This window comes from Notechis scutatus, chromosome 1 (assembly GCF_049901735.1).
Source record: "Notechis scutatus isolate UNSWTSFEM ecotype Mainland chromosome 1, rNotScu1.2, whole genome shotgun sequence".
NCBI lineage: Eukaryota > Metazoa > Chordata > Lepidosauria > Squamata > Elapidae > Notechis > Notechis scutatus.
In genome coordinates, this window is record NC_142009.1 from 140,107,477 (window position 1) to 140,132,586 (window position 25,110).

The window sequence follows — 25,110 nt, forward strand, 5'->3', positions numbered from 1 at the left end:
TGTACAGAGTTAGGAATAAATTATTAGCAAGAGATAGATGGAGCTAAATTACTAGTTCCGAGCGTGGCATTTCAATGATCACTGTATGTTTTTCCCTTAAGTAGTACAGCTTCACAGTGCAGAAGAAGAATTATGTTCTAGGGGGGAGGATAAAATTCATAAGAATTATAGTTGAGCTAATCATGTATTACAGGAGGTAGCTTCGTTCTATCTCTTCTTTCACTCCCCGAATTAGCAAACAGGATGAATTATATTAGAGAGCTCAACTTTTTTCAGTTTTTAGTGAGTCTTGAAGCATTGAAAGCTTTGTTCTGCTTAATATGTTGAGCCAAGCCCGTGTTCTTTAAACGATTTGTTTCATTGCCTGTTAAGCAACACAGTCATATTTTAATCCATGCCAATGGAAGACCTGATCCATGAGATTAAACCACTGCTTCAATTAGAAAGGTTGGAAGATAATTCTGTGGCAGGAGCCAGTTGGAAGACCTAGATGAACTAAGAAAAATGTGCCTATACATGCCTGGATGGTTGAAATTAGCTTCCCGATAGACTGCCTCAATATACACACACGCTTTAGTCATGAAGGATAGAAGAATAAAATATGTGGACTCCTTTTTTATTTGCATATTTGCATCAATAGCTAAGTATAACTCCTAACCAGGAGCAATGCAATGCCCTTTAAATAAGAACTTTGGAGAATCGTTCCCATACATACAATAGTCAGGAGAGAAAAAACATCTAATGAAAAAGATTCTTATGTAGATCTGGAAAACCAGTTAAAAGGAAAGAGTGATAACAGAACATTGGGTAGCTACTGTAAGAGAATGCCGTATGCATAATTAGATTTAAAAAGGACACATAATCTCAGAACGCCTGATTTTTCCAATACTTGGGGGTCTCGTATGTTGACTAGCCAGAGGTTATAAGCACCATTTACAAGATTTAGCAATGAAGATGACTCTGTAAAACCAAGCACAGTGCACACACATTTATTTATTTATTTTTAAACAAGTTTTATTCAGTTTTCCATATTTTAACGTCTCTTTTTAGTGAACAGCATGATTACAGGTTTCACATATACATACAAATATGACCATGATTACATATTCAATTTTTATATCCAATTCCTTATCTTAACAGTGCTTTTATACATTTTGTATTGTATTATTCCAAATATTTATCTCATTATTTAATTCACTTATGATAACTTCATAATCATTATACTTTAGTACTTTTAACTATCACATTTGTTTATTTCATCTTAAATTCTAATTTAAAAAAGGACACTTCTTCTATAAATTGGTTTCCCCCCTGAAATCTCAATATAAGTGTGCCACCTCAAAGTTATAAATTCATTTATTTTCACCCATTTTAAATCTCGTTAAAACATTTAACATTATTACCTAAAACATTAAACTTAATAAGCCCTTTAAAACTACATAACATATATAAATCAGATTCTGCATGATTTTTCTCCTTTTAAATTTCATTAAATTTCCCCCCCCCCCAAAAAAGGACATATTAATCTACTCATTCAAACAGTAAAACAATCCTAAACCCTAAAGTTAATTCCATTTCAGCTCTCCTCCTATATCATTTCATTTATTTCCATATATTTAATACACATATTCCATTAATTATACCATTCATATTTAAACCAAAAAAAGCCAACATTCCAATCTTAAAAATATTTCAATATATCTAATATACTTATTCCATTATTTGTTACAATTATCTCTCTACATAAAGAGGAAGCGTATCAGATTCCATTATCCAAAAAACAACAATTCTGTTTTTCCATCTTGTCAGTCTATATGTCCCTATTTTGTAACTATAAATTTATTTATATTACCCCTCAATACCTTGCAGAATCCCCTTTCTATATAATAATCACCCATTATCTCTGTGTCCAATTAAGGATTTCCCCATTTTTTTACAATTCCCATATTTCTTTGTTTCCAAATCCTGTTTCTTGTCCCTTCTTTTCCCCTGTCTTTTCTCCTTTGTTCTTTCACTCCAGTTTTTATCCCTCTATTTATAGCTTCCTTTCGCCTTTTGAATTTCTGCTGACTCTTTTTCCCTTTTTTAATTTTTCGGATACTCCCCTTTTTATTTAATTTCTTAAATCTCCTGTATTTATTTCCAACTCTTTTCTTCTTTCTTTCAAGGGTTCTTGGTTCTCGATGATCACTAAAGATGGTCTCTTCTATGATTTGCTCCACCTCCTCTTCTGCCTTTTGTCTTTGTTGTTCATATTCTGCTGTCACATTTTCAATACATTTTAAAGCAAAACCCAGCGATTCACCTCATTCTTGTTGTGTTTCTTTCATTTTTCTGAGTTCTATTTTTAATGCCAGAAGAGAAATCGCCATTTTACAACTTTCTAATTTGCAATTTAATCCAAATAATCTTTATCTTTAAAGTTTATTTCCAACAGTCAACTTTTCTTTCTCTCAGGTTTTTAAGTCTCCACTAATCCAGTGCCAAATTCATGTCAGAATCAGCAACTAATCCAAAGGCAGAATTTTCCTAATTCTTTCTTTGTTACAATGTTTCAATTTTTCAAAGTTCTTGCTTTATTGTATCAATTACCATACAATTTCAAGAAACAAGAGTTTTTTAAAAGAAAAACAAGTTGAGTTTAACTGAGATGGCACTTTTTATTATGCTAAGTCTTCACTCCCTCTTTTCTTTTTTCTTCTCTATTATTCAGAGCTTTTTAAACCACAATTTTCCAACAAGAAAAAGATCAAATCCAGTTGATATTAAATTTCCTCTTTAACAGTCTATAGTTCAGCTTTATTAGTGCCAATATAAAATCAAAGTATACTAAAATCAAAGTATAAAATCAAAGTATACAAAGTATCCAAGTTGATTATATAGTTCCTTCTCCAGTTTCTACTTTTTGCGGTTTCGAAGCCCCGATGCTATCAAAAGCAATTCACACCTTTTTTTTTCTCTTTCTCTTTGCCGCTTAGATCCTTTCTTAAAGATTCTTTGAAACGTTAATCCTGGGGGTATCTTCCATTTGATTATATCATCCCATTCCTCCTGTGGTTCACTTCTTTCTCTCTCTCCTGCACAATTGTATTCCAGCCTAATCTTCCCCTTCAGGGTGGCCATTTTAGACCACCGCTTCAGGCGTCTTCGGGAGGGAGCAATTGCCAAGCTGAGGAGGGTATTTGTGACTTCCCTCTACCCAGCTGATGGTCTCCCCTTCCTCCGCCACCCCTACGAGGTAGCTTCTGCCCCGAGTCCAAAGGATTGGGGCTCTCCAACGCCAAAACACGAACCAAAGCCACGCACGATCGCGGTCATTGGTCCGTCTTTGGGGAAGCTCAAAACAGGAAGCCAGTGCACACACATTTATAAAGATTTGCTGCATTGTTGCTCCTGGAATTATTTCACAGCTCTCCTACCCTTTAGGGAGATTTTGATTCTGTGTAATGAAAGAGATTGGTGTTTCAAAAAGAATGTGTGTGTGTGTGTGTGTGTGTGTGTGTGTGTGTGTGTAGGTCTAGGTGTGTTTGGGTCTTTTACCGTGTAAGATTAAGAGTATCTTAGCGATGTTTCAGCTAGGTCCCACTCGCATTCCTCAGGCTGGTGCTTTCGGCTTCGTGCCAGTGCAAGCAGTGTGTGATTGGAGCTACCGTCTCTCTATAAATACTGGTGCGGGGGGGCTGGTGTGCTGGGCTGGTTGGCTGCACTGCTGCCTCTTGATTGGTTGATGGAGTTGATGTTGGTATAATGGGCTGTGTGATGGCCTTGTGAGTTTTGTTGTGGAGATATATAGACATCAACTTCAATGGCACCAAAACCCTAGCCACTATAGAAAACCCCAACCACAGAATTTTCAGAGAAGCCATAGAGATTGAAAAAAGACCTGAAAGCATGACTAGAAGAGATGATTCCACCAGACTGTCAATTATTTGGAAGCCTGCACTCACAAACAAAAAAATCTCCACACCACTAGCCAGGCAAACACCTGGGCACAAACAGATCCCCCCTGATACCTCCAGCTCAAACACACCCCAACCAGGCACCCAGATGAAACCTAGCTTCCTAACAAATGATAGCCGTCCATTTACTCGAAGCCAAGCTGCACTAAAAGCCTCCAATACAGGAACACAATGTTGCCAGCCAATCAAGACAAAAAAAGCCACAAAACAGACAGAAGATATTAGAGACACCAATCAAGCAGAACACAGCAAACTCCAAGACCAATAAACACAGACCAAGACTCCCAAACAATCAGGATGAAGAAAAAACCATTCTGGCACAGCAGTAGGCTAGCCCCAAATTTAAAACAGAAACGGCTGTGAAAGTCTGACTCACAGACGAACACAATACAGAAGCCTGATGATGGCAGATGAGATTCTGCTGAAACGTTGCTACAACTTTAAAAGCACCACTACTATGACGTGGGAAAATACCCGAACAAAGCTGAAGGCCATACATGTAAGTACCCACGAAAACTTAAGAAAACAAATATATATATATATATATATATATATATATATATATATATATATATATATATATATATATATATATATATATATAACATAAATATAATAAATATATATATAAAACATAAAAACTTGGAAACTTTTGAAGACTGGTATGTTTGATTCCCTCTGTGGAATCACTCAAGTACAATTTTGTCTGTTACCCTATGATTTTACAAGCAACTGTCTGGATGTGACTGCAAATAATTAAATCAACATATAGCATATTTGCCTACAGTCATGGTGAGCTTGGTGAGAATCGAGGAAGGGATCATTTTTTTTTGCTTTCTCTAGAGATCCATAAATTTTGAATAGCTGTTATTTTTAATAGCCAGCTCGGCTGGCTTCCCAAACCCTGTTCCAGAGAAGGAAAGTGGATATGTCTAGTTTTTATATGCCACTTTGAGAAGTAATATTACATTGTTTAATGTAAAATTCTGGATATACAGTACATGCTGAATTGTTGTCAAAAGGGCAGAAACAGCATTCAAATTAAATGTTAATTGTGTGCATATGCTGGCATTCGATTTAGTGTGCGCTTGTGTATGTGTGTTAGCAATGAGCTTTTTCAATAATTCCCTTCCTTTCACACACACACCCTGCAACAAAATATTGTAATAACTATTGAGCGAAAGGGGGTAGCTCAATATTTGGAACTCTATCCCTCCTGCTTTCTATTCAGTTAAGTGGCCCTCTGCAAATCCCTTGCTTCCCTTAGAGTGCATCTGTTTCCAACAATAACTAGGCAAGTGCTCATGGGAGATTATGAATCAAGTAAGAGACTTTATCCCAGGATCTAATATCTTCTGGCATATTGCACTTAGACATGAACATTTCCTTTCATTTCCCAAATAAACCAGAGGATCTCCTATGATCAGTTGAGCTGTAAGAGGTAGGGAGAATTTTGCTATGGGCAGAGCTGAAGGAAGATGATTTCATAGGATGAGAAAGGATTTTGTAACGCTACTGCGTTGGAAGCACAAAAGCTACCATAACTAATCCCCCAATGTTTAACCCCACAGAACATTTTATGGATGACATCTGGCTGTACTTCCTGCCACTCCTTGAGCCTACATGCCTTGGAATGTCCCTTGTCTCAGAATTCATGGCCTCAGGACCTGTGCAGTCAGTGGGCAAAAGTAAGTATAATTGACATGATAATTATGGCAACATTTTCCTTCTCCTGAATCACAGGCTTGTTATTCTATGAGTGGCCCTTTAGAAAGTTGAACTTTAAACAGAGATGGGCCTCTCCTTCCCTTGATTTTTATGTGCGAGATCAAAAGTCCTACGGTGTCTATTAAAGCATGGTTTTTCATTGATGTATTCATAAAGCCATAAATAAATCCATGCGGGACATAATTGGGTCTCATAAGAGCAACGAAACAACCAGAGCAGCTTGTGTTATAGATTTATATTACACCCATAAGCTTACATAATATAAAGCTTATATTATAGCTTTTCCTGGAACAAAAGTACAACAACGGAAAATGTTGCTCCAGCCGCCATCACAATTATACGGTGCACATTAATGAGACACAATAATGAAACTGCCTTATCTCCAGTTAGATTGTTGGCACAAGGTTGTTTATGATGACAAGCAGGGCCCCTGCAGAGATGCAAAGCCAAGTCTTTCCTGGATTTATCTGGAAAACCAGGTTAGGGATCTAATTGGAGGGCTTATCCAGGCAAACAAATGCCATCCCTTAACTAGGGTAGAGTTTTAGTCCCGCAGTTGAATGTCCTTCTTCTGGGGACGTAACGTGTCAGCACATTTACATAAGAACAAATATTCCTCATGGATGAATAACCAAACAAGTAGCCGTCATAGATGAATAAGACTATAAAATACCTCAGTTTCATCCATTAGCTTATAAGGAGGCAAATTTCACAATTCTTCCCATCCCACAGAAGATCACGTCACCTCCTACAAGTTCAGGCAGATCATTAAGCCCTTCCTTTCTGAAGGACTGTCAGAGTAAAGGAGAAGAATGACACTAGCACATAACTGTATGGACTTTGCTCCTCGACAGAGAGGAAATGCTGAAATGACTTAGATAGGGTACACCCCTTTTCAGACACAAGCACCTTCGATTCATAGACGATAGGAACCAGTACCCTGGTATTGTTAAATTACTTTGGAAATTATTTCTGGAGAAAGTATTACAGTAGTTAAGTATTATGATTAGTTTTTAACATCTGCTTATTTTTAACATATGCTTTCTGAGCTTGGTTGTTTTCTTGCAAGAAAAAAAAAAATCAAACTCAGAGAGCACCAAGGACCCCTCATTTTCAACCCTGTGTTACAATCACTCTCCTTTCTGGAGAATCTTCAAAAGCTTGCAGCAATAGCAGCAGGTGAGTTTGTCATTAGTAAAGCTAGAGAAAACTTTTTAAAGGGGAGTTTCATAAAATGCGAATGAAACATCAGGGGTGGGTTTCTACCGGTTCTGTCCACCTCTGTAGAACTGGCAGCTCTGAAGAGCAGCAGACATAGAACCGGTTCTATGTCTGCTGATGTTTTTGCCCACCCGCCCACCTGGGCTCTTACCTGATCTTTATTTCCTGATTTTTCAACTTCAGCTGCCGAATGAGGCACAGCTGTAGTTAAAAAAGCAGGAAAGGAGGGCTGTTTCAAAGGCTGCTTCTCTGCACGCAGCGTGCTGATGACGATTTACAGGTGCGAGCTTGCAGCCTGCAGGGAAGCACATCATAAATTACCGAACCTCATAAATCCCGAACCGGTAGTTAACCGTGTCGTATCCCACCCCTGTGAAACATCCCTCCTTGAAACATTAAAGTAGCCACGTCGTTCATCAGGTTCCAGACAACTACTTCAGAGACTTTCTTGGTGATTCCCACAAACCCGTGCACCAAGTCTTCTGAAAGGCATGTGTGCTTTACAGTGACATGATTCAAAAAATTTTTTACCACTGGTTCCATGGGCGTGGCTTGGTGGGCGCGGCAGGGGAAGGATACTGTAAAATTTCCAGTCAGAGGTGGCATTTGACGGTTCTCCAGAACTGGTCAGAACCTGCTGAATACCACCTCTGGTGCTTTAATATTTATTTTATTTATTTTATTTTATTTATTTTATTTGTCAATCGCTTACAAGATAATAGGTATAAGTACAAACATAGTTATGAATACATGAAATGGATACATATAAGAAAAATAAAAAAGAAACAATAGGACAGGGATGGTAGACATGTTGATGCGCTTATGCACGCCCCCTACAGACCTCTTAGGAAAGGGGTGAGGTCAATAGTAGACAGTCTAAGGTTATAGTTTTTGGGGTTTCGGGGAAGAAACCACAGAGTCAGGTAGATTCCTAATATTCCAATCTTATTACCAGTGACAAAGCTGATACCTTCCCATTTACATAATAAATATGCCATTCAGTTCTGTAGCTCCTTTACAGTCCCTGGCACCAAAGCCAAACAGAAAGCTTGTTGGAAATTACAGTTTGTTTAAAGGAACACATCTTGCTCTCATCTTCTAATCAAATGCCTATTTTTAGCCAGTGAAAAATCCATAATAATCCAGGAGTCAAAATTGGGAGAAGTGGGGGGCAGGTGAAAGTGAGATAATGGCCTCCCCATGACTTTAATGACCAATGGCACGTTATGGAAGATGCTGCTGCTAAGCAACCATGAACAGAAATGGCAGCAACATTTCTTAGGCACAGGATGACTTTTGCTAGCTATTGATCAGGCTAGACAACGTGATTCCCAGGGACAGCACTGCGACCGCAGAGTCTTCCTTTGGTGATTTCCAGATCCAGCTTTTGAGACTCACATGTTTTAACGAAAAGCATAGCGTTCACAAGAGGCTGTCACTTCATGAAAGATTTAGGAGAATGTGAAGAGGGATCTTTTTCCTGTTGCAGATTTTTTTTTTTTTTTTTTTGTAGACATGATCGAATCAAAATTTTGTTGCAAATGCTTTGCCTCCATTTGATTCCTTCCCTCTATTCCCCCAGCTGTATAATTTGTAACTATCAGTGAAGTGAATTCACTGGGCACATCCAGACAGTTGTGTTAAAGTGCTATTCCATTATGCTGGAATATTACACCGAATCTTATTCTGCTGCGTTAACAAGACCAGGATGTGATGCTATCCATATTAGGTGTTTTGTTTGTCTGCTTGTTTTGGCATTTCTGTGTTTTATTTGCCTCACAAGATATTTTCTGGGTTTTTTGTAGATGCCCTGAGTGTCATTTTCATATACTAAAGGGGGGAGGGGAGGTTGAGGGCAGGAGATGAATGGCAGAGTAAATATATATATATATATATATACCCACCATCTCAAGTGAAAGCAGCACAAAACATTTACAATATGGCAAGTAATACTTGAGGCTTCCCTCTTGGCTCCCATGATGAGAAGATGAGTGGATGGTCCTGCCCTTAGCCCCCCAAAGCACCTCCATGTTTCTTGAAAGCAACAGCTGGAGAGAAGGAGGGCATGTGGAGAGGATTATTGGATTGAGGACTTGCAAACATCAACTAATTCCATCAGCTGCCCTTCTTTGCTTTCACGCAGGTATTATGGGGTGAGGGGACTAAAAATGTATTCCTATAATTAGCCTTGTCTGAGTACATCATTTTTAGTAGGTCTGGGGCTTTTGTGAAATCCCAGCTGGCAAAATGGGCATTGCTTCCCAGCTCTTATTTAGTTTTTAGAAGTTGGTTATGTTTCATTAGAATTTTTGTTTTGATGCAGGACAAGTTAAAAAAGTGATTGGTGGAATCCCCTGAATTCATTTTCATTCCCATTGAGCATCACTTACTGAAGGTAGAAACAACCATTAGCCATTCTCCTTCATATCTAACAAAAATCAGATTTCGTCCAGGGCAGATACATATTTAAAAACTTTCGTTTAACCCTTTGTCAAGTTGCCTAAGTAATGGTTAAGTAACCCTCTATACAGTGGTGGGATTCAAAAAAATTTAATGCCAGTTCTGTGGGTGTGGCTTGGTGAGCGTGCAGGAGAAGGATACTGTAAAATCTCCATTTCCACCCCACTCCTGGGGGAAGGTTACTGCAAAATCCCCATTCCTTCCCCACCACACTAACCTGCTTTCCAGCTCCGTTCTCCTGTGCAGGGCAACAAAAGAAGACCCAGCCGATCAGGCTGGGACTTGGGAGGCAGAGAATAAATGGGGGCAGGGCCAGTCAAGAGGTAGTATTTGCCGGGTCTTCGAACTACTCAAAATTTCCACTACCAGTTCTCCAGAACTGGTCCGAACCTGCTGATTAACCCCCTCTGCCTCTATACCTGTAACCCGTCACTTGGGCTATTTCAAGACATGGCTCTAATCCTCTTCTAAAAGATCACTAAAGCTGTGTCCAGAAAAGTTGAACGGAAAAGTTCTTGACATGAAAAACAGGATGCAGAAGGATGCAGAAGAGAGTGATTGATAACAAGTGAGCTCAGCTAGTGCTACAAGGCAGTTGGCAGGGCTGGTAATAAGACTTTCTGGCCAGCAGCTCCTAGGTTATTTATTTTATTGAGCGTATGGCAAATACGTGGAGTTATAGTAGTTCAAATGTTAATGTCCAGTCCACCTAGCCATTCAATGACAGGGTGGTCTATGTTGAAAAAAATCAGACATTGGGCTGGTCTTGATGGACACCCAGATACAACATGGAGCATCACAGTCACACTGGGGGGTAGAGACATGACCCCACTTAAACAATGAGTCCTGGCAGACACCATGTTGGGTACGGATCCTGTCCAGAGTTGACCAGCTCCTGAAAAGAACACGTGAGTAGGCCAAATGTTTTCCCTCCAAAATAATAAAAACAGTAAAAAGTCCACTGATGCAAAATCCGTTCTCAAAGAAGCGGCAGAAAACCTGTACTAAAATGATTGACAACAGAACCAGCAGTGCATAGTTCTAAAATTTGACTTTAACTAACCTTCTGTGCAGTACTCTCTCTCATAAGAAGACTGGCCCTGTTTTTTTTAAAGATAGAACTAGTGAAAAAGAAGGTTCATGGCTTTTTTTAAAAAAAAGAATGTTAAACTTGTGAATATAAGGCCCCCCCCCCAGTGATGCCACACCTCAGACCTGACAAGATTGAAATGTTGATACATCTGTAATGTCATGATGCGCCAGTGGTGGCCCCCCCCCGCCCCCGCCACCCCCACCTAAAAGAAGTTAACCTTTTTTGCCCGTTCTGAGAACTACCTTAACTAGGCAAGGAGAAAGTATGTATCTGTAATCTATAAGAGCTAGGCACACCTCAGAGTCCAGACCATGTCATCAATCATGACATCCATAAAATGTCCAAGATTGTGTCCTCAACAGAACTTGTGTCAGGAGAAGAAGAGGGAAAACACTACTTGAAACCTGGAACAGCAGTTGGTAACTTTACACAGCTTTATCTATAGGACTAAAGCAACATCACAAAGCAGAGGTGGTATTCAGCAGTTCTGACCAGTTCTGGAGAACCGGTAGCGGAAATTTTGAGTAGTTCAAAGAACCGACAAATACCACCTCTGACTGGAGATTTTACAGTATTCTTCCCAGGGGTGGGATTCAAATTTTTTAACAACCGGTTCTTTGGGCATCGCTTGGTGGTCATGTGACTGGTGGATGTGGCTTGGTGGTCATGTGACTGGCTGGGTGTGGCCAACTCAATATCACTCACATCGAGGCACACATCTCCTCACCTGGCCTCTCATGACTGTGGGGATGCTGCAACAGTCGTAAATGTGAAAAATGGTCATAAGTCACTTTTTTCAGTGCCATTGTAACTTTGAATGGTCACTCCACACAAACAAAGTACCAGCAAAGGAGGAAGAAAAAACTCCAGAGAAGTTCCAGAGACAGGAAGTCTAGTCCTGCCAAGAATATAATAAGGGTTAATGGAGAGGCAGTTTCTGTAAGCAACACCAGAATGTTTCCTTCCTGCCTTCCTTACAGGATTAGGCCAGTAATTTCTTTTAACAACTGGTTCTTCGAACTGCTTAGAATGCTAACAACCGGTTCTAGAGAATAGGTGCGAACTGGTAGAATCCCACCCCTGATTCTTCCCCTGCCACACTCACCAAGCCACACCCAGAGAACCGGTAGTAAAAAATTTTTGAATCCTACCACTGTCACAAAGGCATAGCATATAAAACTGGCTACTAATCATGTTCATGTTATCATTAAGGAAATTCACAGAAAATTATACTGGCATGACATTCCTCTTTCCATTGTCCATCATTATCATGCCATTATTGCCAGTTAATGGATGATAAAGTCTATCAGATTTTGTGGATCTTGAAGTACCTTTTGAAAATATTGGAGTAAGGGGAAAATGCTATATTAGCTCTGGTGCAGCTGAGGATGGCTTAAGGTTGCCATTTATGAGCTGGGGCCAAGACAAACAGACATCTGGAGATGAAACAGAGAAGAGATATTGCTAGAACATGTTTGTGCCAGGGTTAGGTGCAAACGAGGACATAGCCTTGAGGAGTCTATCTTTTCTTTCAACGTTGATATCACTATGTGCACAAAGGGATCAAATATGAAATTGGACTCACTGTGGAAGCTTACATGCATATAACTTTTGGCTGGAGTTGAATTCTAACAAGATGAATATGCTATGAAAATGTAACTCAGTTAGTGCCAAAGAACTTTATACTGAAATGTGTAATACAGACTTCCATAATTCTGCCATTCCACCTTTAAACTAAAAGACAAGTTTGGTAGAGAAGATGGATGTTGCTTATGATATAATTTTCTGGTAAAAAGGTTAGCTTTGGGTAGGAAAAAAGCTTCCAATGCACAGATCAAATTTTGCCATTTGAAGAAAGTTGGGAAATCTCTGGATTTTTCATTTGTACATATTCCCAGGACGTTTGGTTGCTGAGAGTTTTATTTCAGAAGCTTTATTTGATGTGAAAGAGGCTCCCGGTACTTAAGAAAGATGCCAACCTAAGCTCTGTAGCCCAAGCTAAAATATAAATGAAAGGGCAGAGAGAAAAAGAAATATTATTCTAGTGTCTTTCCTCCCTACAGATGGTAGCAGTTAAGATTCTTGCAGGAATTGCAAGCTTGACACTTCAGGATGTTTCTGGCCTGCTTCAGATCAAGCTCCCTAGGGTTGGGAGCAGTTCTTTCTATTGGATTTGGACAGTTCAGCCTCTGCGTTTAACTGCAAATGCACGAAGTTTAAATATTATCAAGGAAGCTGTGTGGGTAAAAGAAAATTCTCGTTCCACATCATAGCTTTAATCTGAAAAGATACAAGGGTCTCCAACCTCGAGCAGTAGAATTCTCACAATAGAATCCCTTATGCCTCCAGGCTCAACATTTTGAGCCTGGACAATCTAGAACTGTGCCACCTGCGGTCCGATCTAAGCATAGTTCACAAAATTGTCTGCTATATCATCTTGCCTGTCAACAACTTCTTCAGCCTCAGTCACAACAATACACGGGGCAGACAACCGATACAAACTCAAGGTAAACCGCTCCAAACTCGATTGCAGAAAATACGACTTTAGCAACAAAGTGATCAACACCTGGAACACCCTACCCGACTCCGTTGTTACAGCCTCAACCCCTCACAGTTGCAACCTCAAACTGTCTATAGTGGACCTCACCCCATTCCTAAGAGGTCCTTAAAAGGGGGCGTGCATAAGAGCACCAGCATGCCTACCGTCCCTGTCTTACTGTCCCCATTTATCTGTATTTACTCCCTTTGTTATGTTCATACTTATACTTGTTATCTTGTACATGTTTGACAAACAAATTAAAAAAAAATTCTCATTGCACATCATAGCTTTATCTGAAAAGATGCAGGGTCTCCTCCTCCAGCAGAGGATTGGACTACAAAACCTCCAAGATATCTTCCAACGGTATTATTCTGCTTTTCTTAGAAGCACTCTTTACACTAACTGACGCTGGAGAGAAAACACATCATTTCTATCCCTCTCTGGTTTTTCCTTCTCTTGTGCACACTTACACACAGTTTAGAATCAAAAATCAGCTGAAAGGTCTGAAAGTATTTTTTTTTTTTAAATTTCAAGTCATTTTATTGACACCTTAGTTTTACATTTAATAGATAATCTAGGCATACAATATATTATTGCTGTGTGCAGGAGTGAACTGGAGCTGACATTGCTGGAACATCATTTAAAAAATTTTATACAGTTGGTCATGCTCTACAGGTGCAGATGCACATTGTATGGTTGTTATTGTAAAAAGATATCTTCTTTTTAAAGAAGGAATTGGTGTTTATTCTTAAGAAAATGTGGTTGCCATCAGGACTGCAGAAATAAGCTTCACTGTCTACTTCAGTGAGCTGATGGTCTGTGACTTAACAGAGTTTAAAATATGAAATTGCACACGTTCAGTAATTATACCTTGTCTGTGATTCCCGACAGTGCAATCACCATGGTGTTCCCATGTCAAATAGATCTTGATCAAGCTTCACAAATGATGGGAACTGTAATTTGATCAAAATTGCCAGAGAATCCCTGCAGTCTTCTTCTGCTCTCCAGACCATCTAACAGTTGAATCCTTTATCCTGACATATTCTGAGTCTGAACCATAGCATTTCCATTCTGAAAGATGAAACGACTGCAGAATCTAGGGAGCCAACACATTATTTAATCTCCTTTTCAAGGGGGATCTCAGCATGGATAGATGGACTCTCATGCACCTTCTTTTTTAAATGTTCAGAGTCATCCTTGTCGTTCTACATGATCCTTCCTACCATGCATTCTCATTTTGTTGCATATCCCATCTTTCTAGAATTAAATCAAAAAATTTCCCTCTTGTGTTTAGAGTTACTTTTGGGTAGACGGTTTGTTCAGATAAATCTCTTGCATTATGTCTGGAGATATATCTCCATATTTGCTCATTATACAATAAATAGTAAATTAACCACAGTGGCTGTATTTGCACAACACAACGCATTATATATAACCTGACCGCTGTTAACAATAATCAGGCACGTTGTGTTACATGAGTGGAGCAGTTGTCTTTTTAATTGGCTTGATTAACCATATTGTTTCCAAGAGCCTAGGACATCATGTACTATGTATCTGCCATGCCTTGGAAACAATACCCGTATTTCTGGATCTATCAAACATACATGCACATAAGTGAGTTCGTATACATGAGCTAGGACAAATATTCATGTGGGTCCATAGATTTGATTAGAAGTTTGGTTCAGTTCAATAATAATTTAGTAGTAATCAGTTACAAATCACCAGTGTGTAGCAGGCATTGAACCTTACCTAACCATATTCCCAATACCAAGAAAAAATAAGTGGTATCAACAGATATCCTGTTTATTGACTGTCACAGTGCAATCAATGATCACATTAAGGAGTCCAGAACCAGAGGTTGAATCTAATCAAGCAATGCTTTTTTTTCACTAGTGTTTGAATGTTTGTACAGCTTTCGCTAACATTTGGTAGACAATTTGATGGACTCTTAGGAGTTCATCTGGTGAACTTCAATTCTGGTGGGGAATGAATGCCATCTTTGTCTGACGTAAGAGAGAAACTCTGCTGGGTGTGCTGAAATAATGACATCTCTTTAATCTCATCAGCAAGCAAGATAACACTGGTTCCTAGGACTCCTCTACCATTTCAAAGAGTCACACAGCGTACGAGCTTTGGTGCATGTGCACCCTTTGGGATTCTGCGGGTTTTTGTGTACAAGGGCTTGGTGTCAACCCTGCACTGCAACAGTGGGATATGATGCAAGATAAAGTGATAGCAGTTCTGCCAGCAAGGGAAAGGAGTGAGCGTTGTCTTTCTCAACATCTGGGCAGCACTGAAATTCTAGTTTTTCTTTCCTCATTTTTGAAGGTTTCTGTCTCACAATTACCTCAGCCAGAGTGTTAATTCTCCAGCAGAGCAGGGATAGTTTACTTTAAACGGCCTTTGTTCTCACACTTTCTTTTGTGCCTTATTCCACACGCTAGACAACTTGCTTAGCTGTAGGCTTCATTTGTGCAAACATTTCAGTCTTACAAAGTTGCTTCTTTTAATTTTTATATAGATGCACATCACATGGGAGGCTGCAGTCCTAAGCCTATTTCCTCAGAATATTGCACAGAGGGGAATTTATTTCCCAATCGATGTTAATGATGTTATGTTACATTACATTACATTTATGTTATGTTATATGTTATTCAGATAAAGGTAAAGGTTCCCCTCGCAAATACGTGCTAGTCATTTCTGGCTCTAGGGGGCGGTGCTCATCTCCGTTACAAAGCCGAAGAGCCAGCACTGTCCAAAGATGTCCCCATGGTCATGTGGCCGCCATGGAACACTGTTACCTTCCCACCAAAGTGGTCCCTATTTTTCTACTTGTATTTTTACATGCTTTCGAACTGCTAGGTTGGCAGAAGCTGGGACAAGTAACGGGAGCTCACTCCGTTACGTGGTGCTAGGGATTTGAACCTCCAAACTGCCGACCTTTCTAATCGACAAGCTCAGCATCTTAGCCACTGAGCCACTGTGTCCCTTAAGTTATTCAGGTACAATTATATTATTTTGAGGATTTTGTCCTTCCAGGTTTTTTTAGACCCCTCCCCCGCCAGCCTTTATTATCTTTTTATAACTAACTCAAAGGGGCAAACATATTTAATTCTCCCTCCTTTTCTTATTATCCCCACAACAACAACAACAACAACAACAACCCTGTGAAATGGTTGGGCTGAGACAGCGTGAGTGCCCCAGAGTCACCAAGCCAACTTTCATGCCTAAGACTGGTCTAGAACTCACAGTCTCCTGTTGTTTCTTGATGCTTTTACCGTTTTTTAGCCCAATTCTTTATGCTAATTGTTGACCATAAAAATGGTTTGGTTTGATTTATAATATGAAATAAAATATTTAGAAAGGTAGAACAGGAAGAATTGCAAAGGTCTAATCATGGCAAAGAAATCAAATTCTTGAAATGAATTCTCACACCACCTCCAACCCAGAGAGGAAACATTAAAATTACCCAGCCACTAATAACATAGCTGAATTCATAATAATTCCTGCAATAAGATCAAGTAGCTTATAAAGGGATGTTGCTATTCAAATGGGGATACTTTTCAATAATGATGATGAAACTATACAATACAATAATAATGATCATGATCATAGAATACAATCTCAGCTTATTCATTCAACTCAACCTGTGGAACAGTGATCCTTGCAATTACTATGGTCCTTTGCTTCATATGTATCACTCCACCTCCCTTGCCTTGAAACCTGGCAAAATATCACTCTTTGAAATAATAACCTTCCAAAAGGTAGCATCTGAAAAAATTGTCGCTATGTTCACTTTCTGAATATCTTCCTTTTTTCCAAATGGGCATAGCCAAGGATACCTGATCTTTCTTCTGTGCCAAAATGAAAAGCACATCTGGACCTGCACAACAAATGATGACATTTCACTGTAATTATGGCTCTTTGTGCATCTTGAGTTGTTACTCTGAAGGGACTCTTTAGGAAGCATTGGCAAAGTGCACAATGCTGGAAAGAGAATAAATCGCCTCGATTTGTAAATGTCCAGCTCTTTGCTCATGCCTAATGTTTCCTCTATATCAGAACATGCTATTAGGTTGCTACTACTTCATTTATTGCAGCCATTTTTAATCTGGTACCCTTCAACAACAACCAGCAGAAATCCTTCAAGCTGCTCCAAAGATGCTAGTCCCATACGGATGCTCACCTATGCTTGGTACCAGTTACTGCAGCAGAAGACCTACTTGCCCAGGTGAATTTCAGTGAGTGAAGAGGATGAATCCTGGGTGAGAGTTGGTAGAACAAAGGCTTGGGACATTTTTCAAGTTGCCCAAGTGATCAAACTTTGGTAGAGAAGTTTTCTAATCTTATAACCTATCAGCAGGGGTGGGATGCTACAGGTTCTGCCCGGTTCTAAAGAACCGGTAGCTCTGAAGAGCAGCAGACAACGAACTGGTTCTGTGTTTGCTGCTGTTTGGCCCACCCACCTGCCCGGGCTCTTACCTGTCCTTTATTTCCTGCTTTTTCAAGCTCAGCTGCTTTTTCAAGCTCAGCTGCTTTTTCAAGCTCAGCTGCTTTGCGCGGCATAGCTGAGGTTGAAAAAGCAGGGGAAAAGAGGCTTTTCAAATGCTGTGCACCCGCACGCAGCATTTGTCAGCTATTCGGGCAGCACAGCGTAAGGTTTTTTTTACACGCATGCGTATTAACACCGGTTGAATCCCACCCCTGCCTATCAGTTTCTCTTCTCAAAGCCCTACTGACAACCTGATCCTACAAATAATTACGCTGACTGATCAGTGGGATAGGGATGAGTTTTGAATAAAGCACCCAGATATCTCTTCCCCTATCAACCTGTCAGTTGGGTTCCTTTAAGGTTATGGTTTTATCTTTCTCAGGTCACTTTACCTAAGGAGGTGAAATTGGTAGAACTACTATCAATCCTACATCAGTGAGCATTGAGAGGAATCTTTTCATCAAAAGTATCTTATGGACCATTCCAATGGCACTGCCCATTACAGTTGTTATATTCGAAGAATAAGGACCAGACATCTGACCAGTGACTTCAACTCTTTAATAATAACAGGAATAGGAATAGAACAGAGCAACTCTATGGGCAGCAGTAACCCTTTTATAGGGTTGGCTGCTACCCTATTAACCAATAACCTTTGTGATAAGTTCAAATAATAACCAATAAGGAGTGACCTCATCCTGACCAATCCCTGTTCGTTGTTTGAGGAACAATCAGGTGTGTAGGCCTTCAAACCCTACTTTGCATTTTATGCTAGTTACTTTTATTGATTCATAACACCCTCCCCTTGGGCTCCGTTTGAGGGAGCTGTAACAAAATCCTCAAGGTAGACAGGCCGTTTGGTCTGTCTAGATGATTTCCGTGGCTCCACCGGGTTTTGCCCAAAGTCCGGTTCGGTGGAGCGTTTGGATAGTCTCTATTTTGTTCCATTTCGCTGCACGGTGCTTCCGTGCTGCTTTCGTTGAGTTGTTTCTACTAACTAATGGTTCTTGGGGTTTTGCAGTTCGGATTCCCCCAAGTTCAAGTCCCCTGGAGAAATCAACTCCCTCCCCGTTTCATTTGCGGTCCTTCCCTGGGCGAAGGTATCCATTGGTCTGCAATCCATCATATCGAAGTCAATTTCCTCGATATTTCCTCCACCCTCAGTTTGGGAACCCGGGATCCATGGCCGCTGGGTGGCAATCTCGAACGGAGCTGGTCTATGTGGCGTTTCCACACCCTCCCATCTTCTGTTAGTAGGCGGTAAGATCTGGGCCCTGTGAGGTGGGTGACGGTTGCGAGTATCCACAAAGGGTCGCCGGAAAAGTTTTTTGCAAAGGTTAAATCGCCTACCTTAAATTCCCGGCATTTGCTGCTGGAGCCGAAAGGCTTTTCGGGTGCGTATGCGGGGTGGAGCCGGTCAAGGTGCGATCGTAGTTTCCGCCCCATGAGAAGTTCGGCGGGCGTTTTGTTGGTGACGCTGTGGGCGTAATATGCTGCAACAATAAAATTGATTGATTTTTCATCGATGTCGCGAATTCCATTTTGTGGAGGGTCTTTTTACAAACTGTACCATGCGTTCTGTACGTCCATTTGCCGCAGGGTGCGAGGCCGAGGTCAGCGCATGGCGGATGCCCGATCAGCAAGATACTGTTCAAAGTGTAATGCAGTGAACTGTGGGCCGTTGTCCGAGACCAAAACGTCCGGGAACCCATGTGTGGCAAACAGTCTATTTAATCTGCTGATAACTGAGTCCGTTGTAGTTGTATTCATCCGATGGATCTCGAGCCAATTCGAGTAGGCGTCGACTGTAATAAGGAACGTGTGTCCCCTTGTAGGCCCCGCAAAGTCAATGTGAATACGGGACCACGGTCCCCTTGGGGTTTCCCATTCGGTTGGGCTTGCTTTAGGTGGGGCATTACTGAGCGTCTTGGCAACGTTGACAAGTAGAGACCCAGGCCTCGATTTTCTTGTCGATTCCCGGCCACCAGGCATAGCTTCGTGCGAGTGCTTTCATCCGCACTATGCCCGGATGTCCGTCGTGTAATACCGCTAACACAGTTCGTTGCAGTTTGTTCGGAATTATAACTCTATCTCCCCACAAGATGCAGCCCTTTTGCGAAAATAGTTCAGTTTGGCGGGCTTTAAAGGCGCCCATTCTGGTGATAGTTGTTCTGTTGGCCACCCACGCTCAACCCAGCGTAGGATGTGTTGCAAAACCGGATCTCGTTTTGTTTCGAGGGCAATGTCCTCGCAGTCAATGGCGGCGCATGCAGGGCCTCAATTTGTAGCGTTGTAATGGTCGGTGCTGGATCTTCAACCATTCTGGGAGTGGTGCTCTGCTTAATGCATCAGCGTGGAGAATTGCTTTTCCTGGGCAGTGTTGCAAGGTGTAGTTATGCACGCCAAGAATTCAGACCAACGAGTCATTCTGGGGGACAATATATACGGGGTTGGTTTATTTCCCGCAATAATCCCCAATACTGGTTTATGATCAGTAATTATTGTAAATGCACGCCCATACACATATTCATGGAATCTTTTAACTGCAGCCACAATAGCTAAAGCTTCTTTATCCAGCTGACTATAATTCCTTTCAGCTTTAGCTAGAGTTCGTGAGAAAAATGCGACGGGAGCTTCTGCTCCGTTTGGCATCGTGGGCCAGGATTGCTCCAACACCAAACGGCGAGGCGTCGCAAGTAATAGTCAATGGCAGAGTTTCGTTGTACTGCATAAGTACAGAATCAGAAGTTAGCAGTTTTTAACTTGCTGGAAGGCGTTTTGTTCCCGTTGCCCCCAAACCCACGTTGCTTTTTTGTCTAAAAGTCTATGCAGTGGTTCAGCTACCGTTGCTTTATTTGGTAGAAAAACGTTATAGAAATTGATAAGTCCAAGGAACGCCTGAAGATCTGCCTTCTTCCTGGGAGTGGGGGCCCTCTTAATTGCCTTCAATTTGTCCTCAGTGGGATGGATCCCTTGGCTGTCCAGGAGGTATCCCAGAAACTCTACCCTTTCTGTGCATAAGTGGCATTTATTTCTTTTGACCTTGAGGCCGGCGTCTTGGAACCTTTGTAAGACCATTCGGAGTCGTTTTTCTAGAATGTCTCTGTTAGGGGCGGCGATGAGTACATCGTCGAAATACGGTACGACCCCTCTTATTCCTTGCAACAGTCTCTCCATTAAGCTTTGAAAGATCCCGGGAGCGACGCTCACCCGAACTGGAGTCGGTTGCATTTAAACGCACCCTATGGGTGACGATAGTTTGCGCTTCGGCGGTGGCAGGGTCTACAGGCAATTGCTGATATGCCTGCGCTAGATCTAATTTAGCGAAAAATTTTCCGCCCCCAAGGAATGGAGCAAGTGCTGCACTACTGGCACTGGATATGCACTTTGCTGAAGTGCGTGGTTAAGGGTGGCCCGATAGTCTCCGCAAATTCTCAGTGACCCATCAGGCTTGATAGGCGTAACTATTGGAGTCTCCCACCGGGCATGGTGGTGGGTTCCAGCATGCCCTGTGCTATTAGTTTATCGAGTTGTTCGTCGATTTTAGGTTTCAGGCGAACGGAACCCGGCGCGGCTTAAGGCGGATGGGTACTACCTCAGGATTCAAATTAAATGATATCGGGGTCCCCTTGTACTTGCCTAGTCCGCTCGCGAGACGTCTCGGAATTCTTGCACGAGGCCTCCTCCGTTGCTCTCGGCCGGTGAACTCCGGCTACGGTGATCCCGGCGGCTCGAACCATTGTAGGCCTAAAGGCTAGGCCGGTCACGGTCAACAACAGTCAGTGGCAGTGCGACGGTGCGGTCCTTGAAAGAGACCTGGAATTGGCGGGACCCAACGACGGGAATTCAATTACCCTGGTAATCTTTGAGTATAACCCTTTGAGGGTTGAGGTCTTGGCGGCGAATTGTTGGAATAAGCTGCTGGACTGTCCTCCAAGATACCATCGAGAGGGATGATCCTGAGTCTACCTCCATCACACAAGGTTTGTTTTCGATCGCGACCTTCACCCGGATTTTTCCGGCGTCTAAGGATGTAGCGTGGCCTATGGTGATTGTTTGGTGGGTTTCTTCCCGTCTGGTTTCTTCGCCTGGGGTTAGTGGTGGACGGGTTGTTTCTGTAGGAGTGGTTTCCCCATTGGTGGTTCAGTTTGTCTCGGTGTGTACCGAGAATCCTAAAGATTGGCATTCGGCCTGTCGGGGTTTGGAGTTGGAGGCTTGTTTACTTCTGCAAACCTTTGCGATGTGACCTCTTTTTCCGCATAACGCGGCAGAGTGCGTCGAGGAATTTGCAGCTGGATCGTGGGTGACTCGCTCCACATCCTGCGCAAGGTCGATTTGAGCGTTGTGTGAACTGGTCTCGTTCAGTTGGAGTCGGTTGACCTCTTCCTCGTCACTTTCGGATGGGGATTCTAGGTCTTCGTGGTGAGTCGATACGGGTGTCTCTCAGGGCGGCGAGTATCATCGGTGAGTTGGCATAGCAGTGCGCTGGTACGGCGCATTCGTGCTGCCGACTTCTTAGTTGCTTCCGCTGCCGAGGCTTCTTTAAGGGCATCGGTAAGGCTGATGTCCCCCTTAGCCATGATTTTGCTCTGGATTGTGCAATCCTCTAAACCCAGAACTAGGCGGTCCCGGAGGCCTTCTTCTAAGTTGGAGAACTCGCAGAGGCTTCCAAGGTTTGAAGGTCTGCGACGTAGTTGGCAAGGCTTTCGCCCTTCCGCTGGCCTCTCTGGTAAAATTCGTGCCTTCTGACTAATGTTGGCACGGTGGGCGCGTAGTGGGCCTGTAGCAAAGGCTCGAGGACATCCCAGTCCATTGCTTTTACTTGGCTGGCTTGGCAAGTGACTTCGCCATTTTAAAAACAGTAGGCCCACTGTGGGTTAGAAAAACAGCTCTTTTTTGCTGGCCGTTGCATCTTTCAAGTTGTTGGTCTCCAAAAACATCTGGAACCTATCCATGTATGACTCCCAGTCTTCGGTTTCTGGGTTGAATGGGGCGGGTGGTACGGCACCGCTGGCCATGATTGCCGTTGATGGTGCGTGTTTGACCACATGCTCTGTTGGTTGCTCTGTAGATCAGTCAGCTCTTCGGTCTCCGCATCCCATCCTCGTCGCCAGTGTTATATTCGAAGAATAAGGAGACCAGACATCTGACCAGTGACTTCAACTCTTTAATAATAACAGGAATAGGAATAGAACAGAGCAACTCTATGGGCAGCAGTAACCTTTTATAGGGTTGGCTGCTACCCTATTAACCAATAACCTTTGTGATAAGTTCAAATAATAACCAATAAGGAGTGGCCTCATCCTGACCAATCCCTGTTCATTGTTTGAGGACCAATCAGGTGTGTAGGCCTTCAAACCCTACTTTACATTTTATGCTAGTTACTTTTATTGATTCATAACAACAGTTAGATTGGATATTCCTGTGTAGAACAATAGGCAGGACAAGCAGATGAAAACCAGTCTCTCACTGCCCATTCCGACCAGCTAAACACTTCAATGATGCATTAGTGCCCTGCCCTTACAGGAACCACCATACTGGTATTGCAAAACACCAGTGTTCTGAGGTATATCTAGAGACCACTGAAGGCCTGAGATGCATCTCACAAAATGAATTGTGGTCAGGTTTTACATGGGAAGGTTTGAAAAGGGGAAGATAGCTTAGCAATTCAGGATGAAACAGTATACAGCTACCAGTCACCACATAAAAAAAAGGCTTACCCGCCATTTTGTTTGCCAGCACCAATACAGGCTGGCACAACAGGCTTGTACTGTGCAGCACTACTTGTGCCAGCAGAAATCGTGAATACCATTTTTAGGATTATATGTGCACCTACTTACGAACATAATTGAGCCCAAAATTTATGTTGCTAAGTGAAACATTTGTTAAGTGAGTTTGGCCCCGTTTTACAACCTTTTGTGCCACAGTTGTTAAGTGAATCAGTGCAGTTCTTAAGTTAGTAATGTTAAGTGAATCTGGTTTCTCCATTGACTTTGTTCGTCAGAAACTTGCAAAAGTTGATCACATGACCCTGGGATGTTGTAACTGTCATAAAATGAATTAGTTGCCAAGCATCTGAATTTTCATCATGTGACCCAGGGGATGCTGCAATGGTCATAAGTGAGAAAAATGGTCATAAGTCACTTTTTTCAGCGCTATTGTAACTTTGAACAGTCACTACTGTTGCAAGTCGAGGGCCACCTGCAGATTATAAACATTTAAAAATATTGTTTTATTTTGCATGATTGGCATATCTGGGCCTAAGTTCTGGAGTGATACATGCTTTATAAAACACATACAGATTTCTGCCTCACTTCACCTGAAAGGCGTGCATCCCGATGATTAAAGTGATAATGTCTCCTTATAAAGAGTAAAATAAGGTAACTTCTTGGAGTTGATCTACAGATGTTTGTTACAAAAACCTCCAGCTGGAGAACCATGTATGTGAAACCCTGATGGGACGTGGCAGTTAAATTCTTTGGGAAAAGAAATAATTGGCTCCTTTTTGAAGGGGAAAACATATACGCCAGCAACATTTATGAGATTCTAATTCCATTTATATTGGCAGATTTCATATTATGTGAGCAGGAAACAGTTTAACATTCAGGCAGTTTTAAAAAGCCTCCCTCTCTGGCACCAAAGCATGACATATTGTCCTCCATTCATGACCCAATTCCTTGCCATAATAATCCCAATAAACATGAAAGAGCAGAAGTTCATGTAATGGCTTGTAAAGGAAGCAAGCTTGCTCAGAACCTCCTCACCCCCCAGGAATGAGTCATCTCAGAGATGGCTGGCTGCCCAGTGGCTCATTATGCCATGAAACACCGAGTTTAGTCACATCCATATTGCTGATTCATTCTCTATCCAAAAGAGAAGCAACATGGATCAATTTAGATGGCTCTCCACATTGTTCCTAGCACGGAGCATGAAATAATGAAGAACAGGCAAAGAGCTTTAAAAGGGAGGAAGAAAAGAAGGGATGGAAAAGAATGGCATAAATCCTCCACAATTTTGTGACTATTAGCTAAACCAGCCAAGATTCCTGCAATCCTCTTAGATGCCACCTACCTGACTGATTAGCCACCGAATCACTGGTTTTGCCATGTTCCTCAGATCTTATCTAAATGTTATTATGGAGGGACACAATGCGGAAGAGTCATTTCTAAAGCAAGTTCACATCTATGAAGCTATTTTGGAGGCATTAAATGCAAAAATGAATTAAACTTCAGTTATGAAAACTCCTAACAAACAATTTGTATGTGACTCCACATGTTCAGAAATCTTAGCAGACCTATGGAAATCAGGAGTGAGAGACAGTCACTACAGGCACCCAAAATTGGAATTATCTTTATCCCTTTTATTTTTTATTTCTTTATTTTTATCTCACCTTTATTATCTTTATAAACAACTCAAGGCAGCAAACATACGCAATACTCCTTCCACCTCCTATTTTCCACACAACAGCAATTCTGTGAGGTGAACTGGGCTGACAGAGAGAGAGAGTAGTGGCCCAAAATCAGCCAACCTTCGGGCCTAAAGCTGCGCTAGAACTCACAGTCTTCTTGTTCGATCGCGGGAAAGAGACTCGAGACCAGTATGACTTTTCAGCTCTTTATTT

The 25,110-nt window shown here is 41.6% G+C and overlaps 1 long non-coding RNA gene across 2 annotated transcripts in view; it reads left to right on the top strand.

Moving 5' to 3' along the window:
- The window catches only part of LOC148133022 (uncharacterized), a 74,592-nt gene that overhangs the window by 18,214 nt on the left and 31,268 nt on the right, over positions 1-25,110 (top strand). For both annotated transcript variants that reach the window (XR_015747044.1, XR_015747043.1), the window contains exon 2: positions 5,531-5,647. This is a non-coding gene — a long non-coding RNA (uncharacterized LOC148133022). The remainder of the gene's footprint in view (positions 1-5,530; positions 5,648-25,110) is intronic.